Genomic DNA, 12,845 nt, shown 5'->3' with positions numbered 1-12,845 from the left:
GCTGCATCGTATATCTGACACAGTATCATCGTATATCTGACACAGTATCAGGGGCCGGAAAATAAAAACATTAGAGATGAAAGGGGAGGGAGATGGATTTTGAAAAAGGACTGGGGGAGCGGAGGGCAAAATTGATTTGCACAGGAAGAGGAGGGGAATGAATTTGAAAAGGAATTTTTGGATAATGAATTTTAGAAAGGAGGACTATGGTTAAAAAAACCCAAAGTTTTTGGAAAAAACATTTTTTTGAAGAGGAAATTATGTGAAGGGATTGGGGAGAGAATTAATATGTTGGATGGTTAAGGAATTGGGGAGCAATTGAGGAATAAGTTGGGAGAAGTAATTTGTAAAGAGAAAACACGCTTTTAGTAAGTGTTAGATTGGTCAGTAGTTGAATGTATCTGGAATGCCTTCTGTCAGGTTTCCAAAAGGGTGTGTTATAATTTGGGGAGTTGAAAATCAGACAGAAGTTATTTTTGCTATTTGCCACCCCTCCTCACAGATGCCCCCCACATCCCAAGGGAAAGCTCTCTTTCTGAGGGAATCCCCACAGGCACAGAACTTTCTGGGGTGGTCTTTGGGGAAGCCTCTTCATTGGAAGAATCTCTCTGTTGAAGGCTCTGTGTATCCAGCTTGACAGCAGATTGCTGTGGACCAGAACAGCCAAGCTTCCTCACCATGGGCCGCATCAAATCCTCTGGAGTGCCATATATGGCCCCTGGGTCGGAGTTGGAAACCCCTGGTCTAGAGACTATATGACCTGTTCTATTTAGCCAATGATTGGAGGTGGGGATGTTTTGGGGGCATGGGGGGGGGTGTTGAAAGGATGAACAGTAATAAAAATAATTAGTGTTATTTCTCCCACTTCTCTCTAATGCAGACAAACATATCAAATGAAGAAATTTGCAGAAGTACAGTATTGCACAACCCACTCGTGGCAAGCTTTCAGTGCCAGCAAAGATGCCATCCTAAAACTGCACATCTAAAATTTGAATTATGTTATTTCTGGGCATATTTTCCACAGTGGTCAGGCAGGTCAGGTTAGCTGACAGTTTACTGGATATTTGGTATCTCTGCTTTGCAGGTATACTTTAATATGTGATGGTATATTTAAATAGATGACATGCAATGGTATTTAGTAGATCAGGGACTTCAAACCCTGCTCTGGGGGCCAGATGCAGCTCACAGCAAGTCTGTACCCAGTCCACGGCCCTCCTCAGGTCCTCTTAGAGCCTCTGGCCCACTCGACTGAACATGACTCTGGTAGTGTCCAGACTGTGCGCAGAGGCTGTGCACAGCCTCCCTGGCCCTCAAGAATACCTTCTAAAGGCCTAAAAACACCACTTCCTGGTTTTCCTGAGGAAAAAAGTAACTTTTTGTGTCCTCTGAAGGTCTTCAAAGACTTTCTGAAGGTCTGGGAGGCCTCCCCGGCCCTCAGAATATGCTCTGGGTGTTTCCTGTGATGTTTTGGTTCTGAGATATTTACTCCTGTATATTTAAGTAAGCTGCTGGGGAGGTGGGGGAATGGAGGGCCATTTGAGTGCGTGATTTATTTCTGTGGTGGTTGTTTGGAGAAATTCTGGAAATTTGAGCCCATTCATACATAGATGAATGAATATAAGTTACATCTCTAATGTATTTATTTAAATTTTATATTTAAAATTTGTATTTTTGTGGCCCTTGACACTGTGCCAGATATTTGATGTGGCCCTCTGGCCAAAAAGTAGTAGCACTTGATAATAAACAGCTGTTGACTAGGCATTCTGTTTCCTCCAGTGGCCAGTCATATGCATCCATGGGAAGTCAATGAGCAGGGCTTGAAGGCAACAATGCTTTCTTCCAACAATTAATATTCATTGGCATGATGCCTCTGCACATGGCAGCTAAGAGCTGAGCATGGTACTAGTATGCAACACTAGTAGGGGACCTCGCTTAGCCTTTTGATAAAAGTAATGCTTTAAAGGCTCAGCAGATGTTAGAAGAGTTGTTTCCCAGTAGTATTGCCTGACCATTCTCTAATAATGTTTTCCTGATTCTATTTTGGACATAAGAGTCATGATGGATCCAGACCTATCTAGTCTAGCTTCCTGGTTTTCCACTGGCCAGTCAGCAGGGACAAAATTACAAGACACTGGCTGAGGGCATATTCTCTCAGAGGGCCTACCCGGGCAGACTAACTCCACCTACCAGTTATGGCATGAATTGCTGAGAAATTCACACCACTGTTGCACCTTGCACCCCTAGCTACAAAGGAGAGCATCTCCCAAAGGCACCTGCACCATCCTGGAACCTCTAGGGAATACTCCCATTGGCCAGTGTGGAGAAGGAGGTGCTGAAGGGAGGCTTGTGCAAGGTTTCGCCCCAGAGCCTACAGAAACTTGCCTCCAGCACTATCACCAGATTTTTCTAGAAACTCCTGGAGCCGAAGATGAAGGCATCTTCTACCAATTCTCTCCTGTAATTAGTGTTGTGAGACACACAGCTCTTTGATGTGCTTGAAAATATCCTTTTAAAAACTTTTTTAAAAGAGAAAAATGACTACCAGCGGATCCACTTCCAATTGGTTTCTCTTGGAGCAAATTAGATATAGATCTGCCAAGGAGACCCAAGAGATGGTTCTGCCAGTTATCTAATAATCTAGCAATTAGTTATTCTGCCAGTTATCTAATGATCTAGTAATTTGTTTCTCAAGGAATATACAGTATTAAAGCATATAGACTGTGTTATACAGAAGGAACAATTAACTATATTGAGAACCTTAGGATAATTCTAAGAACTGTAGGCCGGATCCCAAAGGATCTCCTCTATGGAGAACTCGTGCAGGGAAAGTGCCCTACAGGTAGACCACAGCTGCGATACAAAGATCTCTACAAGAGGGATCTGAAGGCCTTAGGAATGGACCTCAACAGGTGGGAAACCTTAGCCTCTGAGCACCCCGCTTGGAGGCAGGCTGTACAGCATGGCCTCTCCCAGTTTGAAGAGACACTTTGCCAACAGACCAAGGCAAAGAGGCAAAGAAGGAAGGCCCATAGCCATAGCCCTGGCTATGGGAGACAGACCAGGGGCAGACTACATTTGCTCCCAGTGTGTCACTCCTGAATTGGCCTTTTCAGCCACACTAGCCGCTGTTCCAGAACCACCATTCAGAGCATGATACCATAGTCTTTCGAGACTGAAGGTTACCAACAACAGGATAATTCAATATTTTTTTTCGCTGTTGGGAGAAGATTGTCAGGTTCGACTGATTTCAATCTCACTTGGCCCAGAGGTGTTCTGTATGCCTCCTTCCCATCAGATGTCTTCCAAAGGTGTTACTAAAGATAACGCTAGGAGAGGTTTCCACCGTCAGAGTCCTCTCAGTGCACCAGCCTTTTCACCTTCAACTGAGGCTGAACCTGTTATTTCAGCTTCCCATCATCCATCCTCGGATAGCAATGCTGCAGCTAACTGTATGGACGTTGAGCAACAAACACTGTAATTTATTAAGATATTGAGAGCCAGTTCTCAAGACCCTGCTTGCTGATAGGAGGGGCATCAACAGGGTTTGTAGTTCTACCCAGAGGGGATTGATGGGCTGGTGTTCCCAAAACCAGGTCCAAGCAGAGAAAATTAAAGTGAGGGAGCTCTTACTCTAATGAAGGCCTTGATCGTTTTTGTTTCCTCCCCCACCGAAGCAGCCATGCTGCTGAAGTGTGTGATGCATCCTGGGGGGGGGGGGGTGCAGTCCCAGAGGTCTCCTCCAGGTAAGGGAACATGTGTTCCATTACTCAGTGGAAAGCCTCTGGCATTGGAGAGAGTCTGCTCAGACCCGCACCAGTGATTTTCCTGGTGCAAGTCCAAGTGGGCCCACGTAGGGGAATCAAGGCCTAGAAGGGGGTAGGGTATTGGCGCTGCTGCCACTGCCAATGCTGCCCTTGCAGCCCTCATTCCGCCCCGTCTCCTCTGCATCCCTGCTCATGCCGCCTTCTCCCTTCTGCCCCCTGTGCTGACTTAGTGGCGCTGGGGGATGTGGAGAGTCTATTGGTGGGCCACGCCATTCACCACCTGCAGTGGTTGCCCAACTGCTCATAAAAGCATGTTGCATTTTGTGATAGCTGCAGAAGACACTAGTTCCAGTGGCATAATGCCCACATAGGGTTGGGCTGTAAGTTAAATATTAGAAACTGAAAGAATTGCATATGCTTTTCCTGTCTATTCTTGACTACATCTCCCTTTTCTCTCTTGTATAGCTATCAAGATAGTAAGTGCCTTGGCGTGTTTTCACGCTTGATAAAATGCCATGTGCATTGATGATACTATATAAACAATAATAAAGCTTAGGAGTTCAGCTATGAGGTGCTTGTGACCTACTGCTAGGACCAATTTCTTCATGCTTGATATGGGAATAACAGATGCCCATTCTTGAGGTGGGACCTCCTTCACCTGCTTTAGACAAATGAAAATGAGATCGTTGCTCTGACTTCTCCAGAGGAGATGCTCATACAAGTTACTGGTGAGCATAGGACTTCCCCAGCCCTACTAGCTGAGGTACTGCATAAAGACCAAATGCAACAGCTTAGCATTTGCAATGGAGTGTAGTACATGTGCTCACAATATTTCTGTTTATTGATGTTATGATTTTTTAGACTATTTGACAGGTTTTGCTGTGGATGTGGTTCTATTCTGGCAGGTAGGATGCAAATTTTTGGTACTGAGTTTTTTTAATCATGCAGTTTGAAGGATGTCTCTGATGTGAATTTATATCTTTCCATTAGATAGAAGAGTCTAATCTATCAGGGTGCTTCCCTGCTTACTACCATGACATATGCAAAATAAGTAATCCCTTAGACACCCTGGCAATGAAAGCCTGTGCTATCATTCTTGTGAGGTTCCCCATATTTGCAGTTGCTGGATCAGAGCAATTCCTTGGAAGAGTGCTTAAGGTGGTGTAAGTAGATCCCTGCTCCAGGTGAACAGATACTGAATCAGTTCATCTAATTCACAACTCTCTTACCAAAACTGGCAGCAATTTTCCAGATTCTCAGGTGTAGATATTTCCCAGTGCTACTCTATGAGAATAACCAGTGTTCATAATTATAAGGTGCAGCTGTCCCCAGAGATGGGAGAGGTGGGAAGCAGAGTTCAACAGTGGAAAGGTCTGCTGGTGTGCTCCTGGATCCAGGTTGCCAGGAATCTGAGAACAAAGCCCTGCTCTGAGCTTCTCATGGTGCCATTGCCCACCTGCTGGTGCCACAGTGGGCAGCACTGCTGCTGCTAATACAAGAAGGTTTAGGGACCAGCTGGCTAAATGGGCCCTCTGATAAGCATGGGGGCCTTTGGTCAGTGCCCAGCCCAGCAGATCCTTGATGACATCCCTGCTCGGAGCTTCTCTAACTGGAAACTCTCTGTGGTTAAATGATACCTGAAAAAGATGACTGTGAAACCCCCTTAAATTAAATTAAGGGTGGTATGATACAAACTTAGAAATGTAAGCTTTTATAGCCCCCAGATCAGGTATTTAACCATGAAGGTGCCATTTGCTATATCACTTTCAGGGTTTAAATGACTGTTTGCAGATGAAGGGGAGGAAGAAAACCACGTAGGAGAAAAAGATGAAACATCTTTTACCTTCATGATCTGCATTCCAGATCTGCATCAGGACTCCACATTGCCATTACTTTAGTGTAAAAGTAAGCATCCTAATTAGCTGATCCCATGTTTAACATTTCAAATAATTTGGAAATGGTTCCCTTCTCTGTTACTGAATCTAGGAAATCTCTTTAGAAATGCCAAATGAGGATATGATACTTAGATCCCAATCCTATGCATGAATGCTCAGAGGTAAGTCCTATTATAATCAATCAGGCTTACTCCCAGGTAATTGTGGATAGGATTGCGGCCTTATTCATCATCAAGTATCTGACCAGTACCTTGTTTTGTGTTGATGTTTTCTTATAAAGTCGTGCTGATTGTAAGCAGTGTTATATTTCTAATCATTCCTTCCTTCCACTTTTCCTTTAATTTTTGCTTTAATGCTTGTTTACGCTTGCTGTCCTGCACTACAATCAGTGTTTTTGGTTAAAAAAACCATTAAAAGAAAACCATTAAAAAAAACCATTAAAAAAACCATTAAAAATACATTAAAACTTTATTTAAAAGTAAAAAAAGTTTATAAAAATGGAATTAAAGATTGTGCAGGAATAGCTGAAAGCAGCCATTCTATACTGCACACTTTTGCCAAGTCAGCCAGATATCTTCTCTTTATTCCAGGCAATTGTTGCACTCATTTAGGAAAGAGTAAACATTTTTATGCATAAAAAGATGGTACATTAGAGCTTGGCCGTCTCCTTCATCTTGTTCTGCACAGTAAAAATCAGGAGAAATCTGCCTAATGGGTTTGTTTTATCAAGCCAGCATCTCTCTAGCAGCTCATTAGGGGGCATAGTTCATGCCAGCATTTTGGAACAGCTTTAGCACACTGCAGTAAAATATTATTATTATTATTAACAACAGTATTTATATACCGCTTTTCAACTAAAGTTCACAAAGTGGTTTACAGAGAGAAAAAAAATCAAATAAGTAATGGCTCCCTGACCCAATGAAATACATTGAAATACAATGAAATATTTATCTGAGCATTTGTTAAAACAAGACAGTGAGATTCAAAGGGATGACATGCATTGAAAAATGACTAAATATTTAGGGGGCAATTATTTTACCTTTTTTGAAGTAGCCTTCAAAGCCGTCTGTTGAATACAGAAGTTCTCAGGCTGATGGTAAATCATAAATGGAACTAATGAATGTGAGATCTGGTAATCAACAATACATTTAACAGGTCTTAACAAAAGTCTAGGTGGAAGATAAGGATCTTCAAGACCTATTAGGCAAAAGTGGTGTCTTGAAAAACCCACTGAATTGACTGATGATCAAGAAAGGTGCTCCTTTATACAACACTTCCTGTTCAGCATTTTATATTGAACATTCTTAGGAACTGAATTCAGTAGACTATACGGTATATTAACCCTATAAGTATATTACTCTGCCTTGAATTGAAGAGTCATCTCTATGAAAAGTTTTTTGTTTAAATATTAATACTGAAATTCCAACAAAATATTCACACTTTACACATCAGTAAACCATGTGTTTACTGATGTGTTTGCCATCAGGTGTACACTCAACCTGACCTGCCTCCTTGATGTGTGAGTATGTATGTTTTTTGAAACCCTTTTAAATGTGGCAAACATAAAAAAAATCTATCCAAAGTTAAGTGCTTTCAAGTCACACTGATTTCATGCGCTTTAGCTCCAGACCAAACATACAGTACATCTATGGGAATTCACATCCATTAGTGTGAAGCCATGTGGGATTTGCAACCATTTATTCATTCCAATTGGGGATCTATCTGTGGGGGAAAAATGCACTAGATCCTTCTCTGGTATTGTTAATCATCTGTCACACCTCTTGTGAGGCCTCAACACTAAAGGATATTAGACAACTACATGAGCTTTCAACCATGTGGAAGATAATAATAATAAATAAATAATACATGTATTTATATACCACCTTTCTTGGTCGTCAGATTTCTCTTCAGACTTTATTCAAGGCGGCTTACATGGGCAGGCTGTTCTAAATCCCCATAGGGATTTTTACAATTGAAGAAAGGTTCTATCTTTCAAGAACCACGACATTTCAGATGAATCTTTTTAATCTGGTATCACCTTCTGGCCTCCGATTTCCTCCCATGCAAGCTGACAAGCAGCTCCTTCATCTCTCAAATGAAGGGCAGCCAAGACGCTTCTTTGCTCACACCAAAGAGCAGGTGGAATAACTCGGCTCAGCTTGTCAGCTGCTTCAAGGTCTCACCATTCACAGTGTCAGTGGCCTCGAACTGATGACCTACGGATGTTATCTTCAGGCAAATGGAGGCTCTACCCTCTAGACCAGACCTCCTGCCCAAACTCATGGATGGAGAAGCGGAAAAGATACGTGGCTTATTCCATGGAGGGAAAAAATTCAGATAAGGAAAACCATGTGAGGATTGCCTTGTCCCAACATGTGCTATGGCCCTGGAAAATGCTGGTTTCCACATGAGTTTTTGCACGTTTGATTCAATTCTAACTTTTCCATTGAAATCAATGTTGGAATCAAAGTAGACATTAAGTATGCGAGTGGAGCAACTATGTTTGGTTTTTATTCAGTAAATCAGATGGATTGGTTGCGTACCAGGAGGCTTCAAGCTTCTGCTCCCTCTTAGTCCCAATCCAGATCACACACACACAATCTCCCCTGGTGTGGCTGATACTTGCCAGGGCGGGGGGGGGGGAGAACCTTTGTCCCACCAATGAGGTTTTTCTCTCCAGAGCAGATAGCCTAGGAGAGCCCAGTTCAGTTCAACTGTTCTGTACTGAATAAAAATAATCAAGTGTGTTTGTCTCAATGGCCTGCTTAAGATAACGTCCAGTGTGATTCTTAAAAATGCTAAAGATTGGATGGCTCATGACAATAGTGTGCCATCTAACCTTCTCACTATTCACATTTCAGATACTTCAGTCATAAGGCTAGAAGCACATCTTGGAGTGTGTGCATATGGGCCAATATTGTTATAGCAGACTGCAAAGCAGAGAAAGATGTTTACAAAATCGAATGTGCTTCTTAGCCACTGGAGGTTCAGTCTGCCCAGCCCTGTGAGAGCTTTTACATCATGTCTTCCTAATTTTGTTTCTGGCTAGCTTTCTTGCATTTTTCTAACCATGTGGATACTGTGTCTGTTGGCCTCCTGCTGAGTTAGTTTTCCCTGCCCAACAGCTGTGCAATCCATAGTAAACAATAAAGGATGGAAATTAAGGCTGCAATCCTTACCACACTTTCCTGAGAATAAGCCCCGTTGAACAAAATAGGACTTCTGAGTAGACCTGGTTAGGATTGTGCCCAAAGAAGAACATTTGCCTGAAAGCCAGCCAGCAAACAAACCTCTTTCAGTATATTAAATTCTGAATCTGCAGGGGAGAGCTGCAGTTTGTCCTTGTCAAAGAATTAGGACTCATCTACTTGACAAATCAATGGTTGTAGCTTGCTGTATGTTCGGCTTAATTATTGAAGGGGAGAAATGAGGATCTCTTGCAAAAAGTTTGCTTTCCTCTAATAAGAACATAAGAACAGCTCCACTGGATCAGGTCATAGGCCCATCTAGTCCAGCTTCCTGTATCTCACAGCGGCCCACCAAATGCCTCAGGGAGCACACCAGTCAACAAGAGGCCTCATCCTGGTGCCCTCCCTTGCATCTGACATTCTGACACAGCCCATTTCTAAAATTGGGAGGCTGCATATACCTATCATGGCTTGTAACCTGTAATGGATTTTTCCTCCAGAAACTTGTCCAATCCCCTTTTAAAGGTGTCCAGGCCAGACACCATCACCACATCCTGTGGCAAGGAGTTCCACAGACCAACCACATGCTGAGTAAAGAAATATTTTCATTTGCCTGTCCTAACTCTCCCAACACTCAGTTTTAGTGGATGTCCCCTGGTTCTGGTGTTATGTGAGAGTGTAAAGAGCATCCCTCTATCCACTCTGTCCATCCCCTGCATAATTTTGTATGTCTCAATCATGTCCCCCCTCAGGCACCTCTTTTCTAGGCTGAAGAGGCCCAAACACCGTAGCCTTTCCTCATAAGGAAGGTGCCCCAGCCCCGTAATCATCTTAGTCGCTCTCTTTTGCACCTTTTCCATTTCCACTATGTCTTTTTTGAAATGCGGTGACCAGAACTGGACACAATACTCCAGGTGTGGCCTTACCATTGAGTTGTACAATGGCATTATAATATTAGCCGTTTTGTTCTCAATACCTTTTCTAATGATCCTAAGCATAGAATTGGCCTTCTTTACTGCCACCGCACATTGAGTCAACACTTTCATTGACCTTTCCACCACCACCCCAAGATCTCTCTCCTGATCTGTCACAGACAGCTCAGAACCCATCAGCCTATATCTAAAGTTTTGATTGTTTGCCCCAATGTGCATGACTTTACACTTACTGACATTGAAGCGCATCTGCCATTTTGCTGCCCATTCTGCCAGTCTGGCGAGATTCTTCTGGAGCTCCTCACAATCACTTCTGGTCTTCACCACTCGGAAAAGTTTGGTGTTGTCTGCAAACGTAGCCACCTTACTGCTTAACCCTGTCCTCAGGTCATTTATGAAGAGGTTGAAAAGCACCGGTCCCAGGACAGATCCTTGTGGCACACTGCTTTTCACTTCTCTCCATTGTGAAAATTGCCCATTGACACCCACTCTCTGTTTCCTGGTCTTCAATCAGTTCTCAATTCATGAGAGGACCTGTCCTCTAATTCCCTGACTGTGGAGTTTTTTTAGTAGCCTTTGGTGAGGGACCTTGTCGAACGCCTTCTGAAAGTCCAGATATATAATGTCTATGGGTTCTCCTGCATCCACATGCCTGTTGACCCTTTCAAAGAATTCTATAAGGTTTGTGAGGCAAGACTTACCCTTACAGAAGCGATGCTGATTCTCCCTCAGCAAGGCCTGTTCGTCTATGTGTTTTGAGATTCTATCTTTGATGAGGCATTCCACCATCTTACCCAGTATAGATGTTAGGCTGACCGGTCTATAGTTTCCCGGGTCCCCCCTCTTTCCCTTTTTAAAGATCGGCGTGACATTTGCTATCCTCCAATCTTCTGGCACGTTTTGAGGGACAACTTGCCATGCATAAGCATTCAGTTGTAGGCATGCAAAAATTCCTCAGAAGGTACTGGGGTGGAAAGTATTTAATGACGATAGAAACAGAGGGGGGGGGGTTGACTTCACTTAGATCGGCTAACTGTAATTGGGTGCCAATTACACCCAAATGTGAGTTTTTTTATCTCAGGTGCTGCGGCTATCTATTGTCTTTGCTCCTATGAGTCAACAAAAGCTTCCAGTGGGGAAGGGGCAGGAATCTCCTGATTCTCACCACTTTTGAATTACAACCTCACCAGTTGTGCTACCAGTTTCCAAACCTACTTATTTGCAACATGTTAGGATTTAGTGCATTTAGTGCTTTTGGATTATCATCCTGATGTGATTATTCTCCTGTCTAATTGGAGGCTCTTCTTTTTAGAGGAGAGGCAAGTAACAATTGAGAAAGCACCTTTTGGCTATAGTGCCGTGCCTGCCCTGAGGATTACTAATGCTTCCTCTGATGTCCTTACAACACCAGACAAGGACTTTTTAGGAGGAAAAAAACTTTTCCTAGACCTTAAAATCTTTTTAATCTGTAACTGGATGTGCTTCTTCATTTTATGTCACTGCCATTAAAAAAAAAAAATCCTTAGTATTGCTTGCTGCTTTCACAGTGATATTTTGTTTTTGTTTTATCTTATTCTTATAACTGCTGTTTTTATCACTGTCCTGGAACAACATAGTTCTGGAATCCCCAGCGCATATGTAGTGCTGAAACAGAGACGCCTGCGTTGGCTTGGTCATGTCGTGAGAATGGGCGATGGTCGGATCCCAAAGGATCTCCTCTATGGAGAACTTGTGCAGGGAAAGCGCCCTACGGGTAGACCACAGCTGCGCTACAAGGATATCTGCAACAGGGATCTGAAAGCTTTAGGAATGAACCTCAACAGATGGGAAACCTTGGCCTCTGAACGTCCTGCTTGGAGGCAGGCTGTGCAGCATGGCCTTTCCCAGTTTGAAGAGACACTTGGCCAACAGAGGCAAAGAGGCAAAGAAGGAAGGCCCATAGCCAGGGAGACAGACCAGGGACACACTATACTTGCTTCCAGTGTGGAAGGGATTTTCACTCCGAAATCGACCTTTTCAGCCACACTAGCCGCTGTTCCAGAACCACCATCCAGAGCGCGATACCATAGTCTTTTGAGACTGAAGGTTGCCAACAAGTATTTTTATCATTTTTTGAATGCCATCTGGCACACTGAATGATGCCAAAGCAGGGTTTAACTGCCTCAAATAAATAAACATCTTTTTATTCTGAATATTCTAGACATCCTTCATATCAACTCTTAAACAATTCCTCCACCTACCGCCCTCAGAGATGCTATAACCCCCTCACTATTTTGTCTAATCCAGAGCCTTTTGTCCTGGAGCCCTGTTGTCCCTCTCATATATCATCCCAATATGGAATCTGGGATAGCATAATTCAAATTTGGGTAGCAAACATAGTAAAGTAGGCATATGGTATGGCTCTCACAGGACTGTGCCATCCAAGATACGTACATGAGTATTGTTTGTTATAGAGTAGCCACACATCCCAAGCTACTAAAGCAATCTCAGGGCCGAACTTGATGAGACCTGGAAGTTCTGTGCCTGAAACATCTGACAGGCTTTTAATTTTCACCAAAAGCAACTGAGGGGGGGACCCCTCCCTCTGGTTCCAATCCCAAATTAAACCTTCCCCTCCCGGAAGTTGCTGTACACCATGGATGGGGAAATGTATGCATACAATAAGTTTAAATCTTTGTATTCTAGATTAAAACACGGGAAGGGGCTGCATCTGCAATAGAATTCCTAATCCTGGCATCACACAGGCATTCCCCATTGTTCTGGGGGCAGTCAAACTTAAGGGCACACAGCCAGGCCATGAGATTTTATGGCAGCATTTACTGCAGCAAATATCTGCTCTGATTGGGCACTGATTGCAGATAGAAAATTGCTTCACTTGCAGAGCTAATTTTAGCAGCCTCTAAATAGTTCCCTGCTTGTATGTAAAATCACAGTTATCAGTGCTCTGTGCCATAGATTGAACTGCTTGCATGCTTGCATGGCAATGGTTAACTGCATGTGTGACATTGTGCTTACCTCAACAAAACTGCTGCAGAAGGGAGGAAAAAAAACACACAATGAATGGGT

The sequence above is a fragment of the Tiliqua scincoides genome, chromosome 1, assembly GCF_035046505.1.
Source record: "Tiliqua scincoides isolate rTilSci1 chromosome 1, rTilSci1.hap2, whole genome shotgun sequence".
NCBI lineage: Eukaryota > Metazoa > Chordata > Lepidosauria > Squamata > Scincidae > Tiliqua > Tiliqua scincoides.
Note: the sequence above shows the minus strand (reverse complement) of the source record.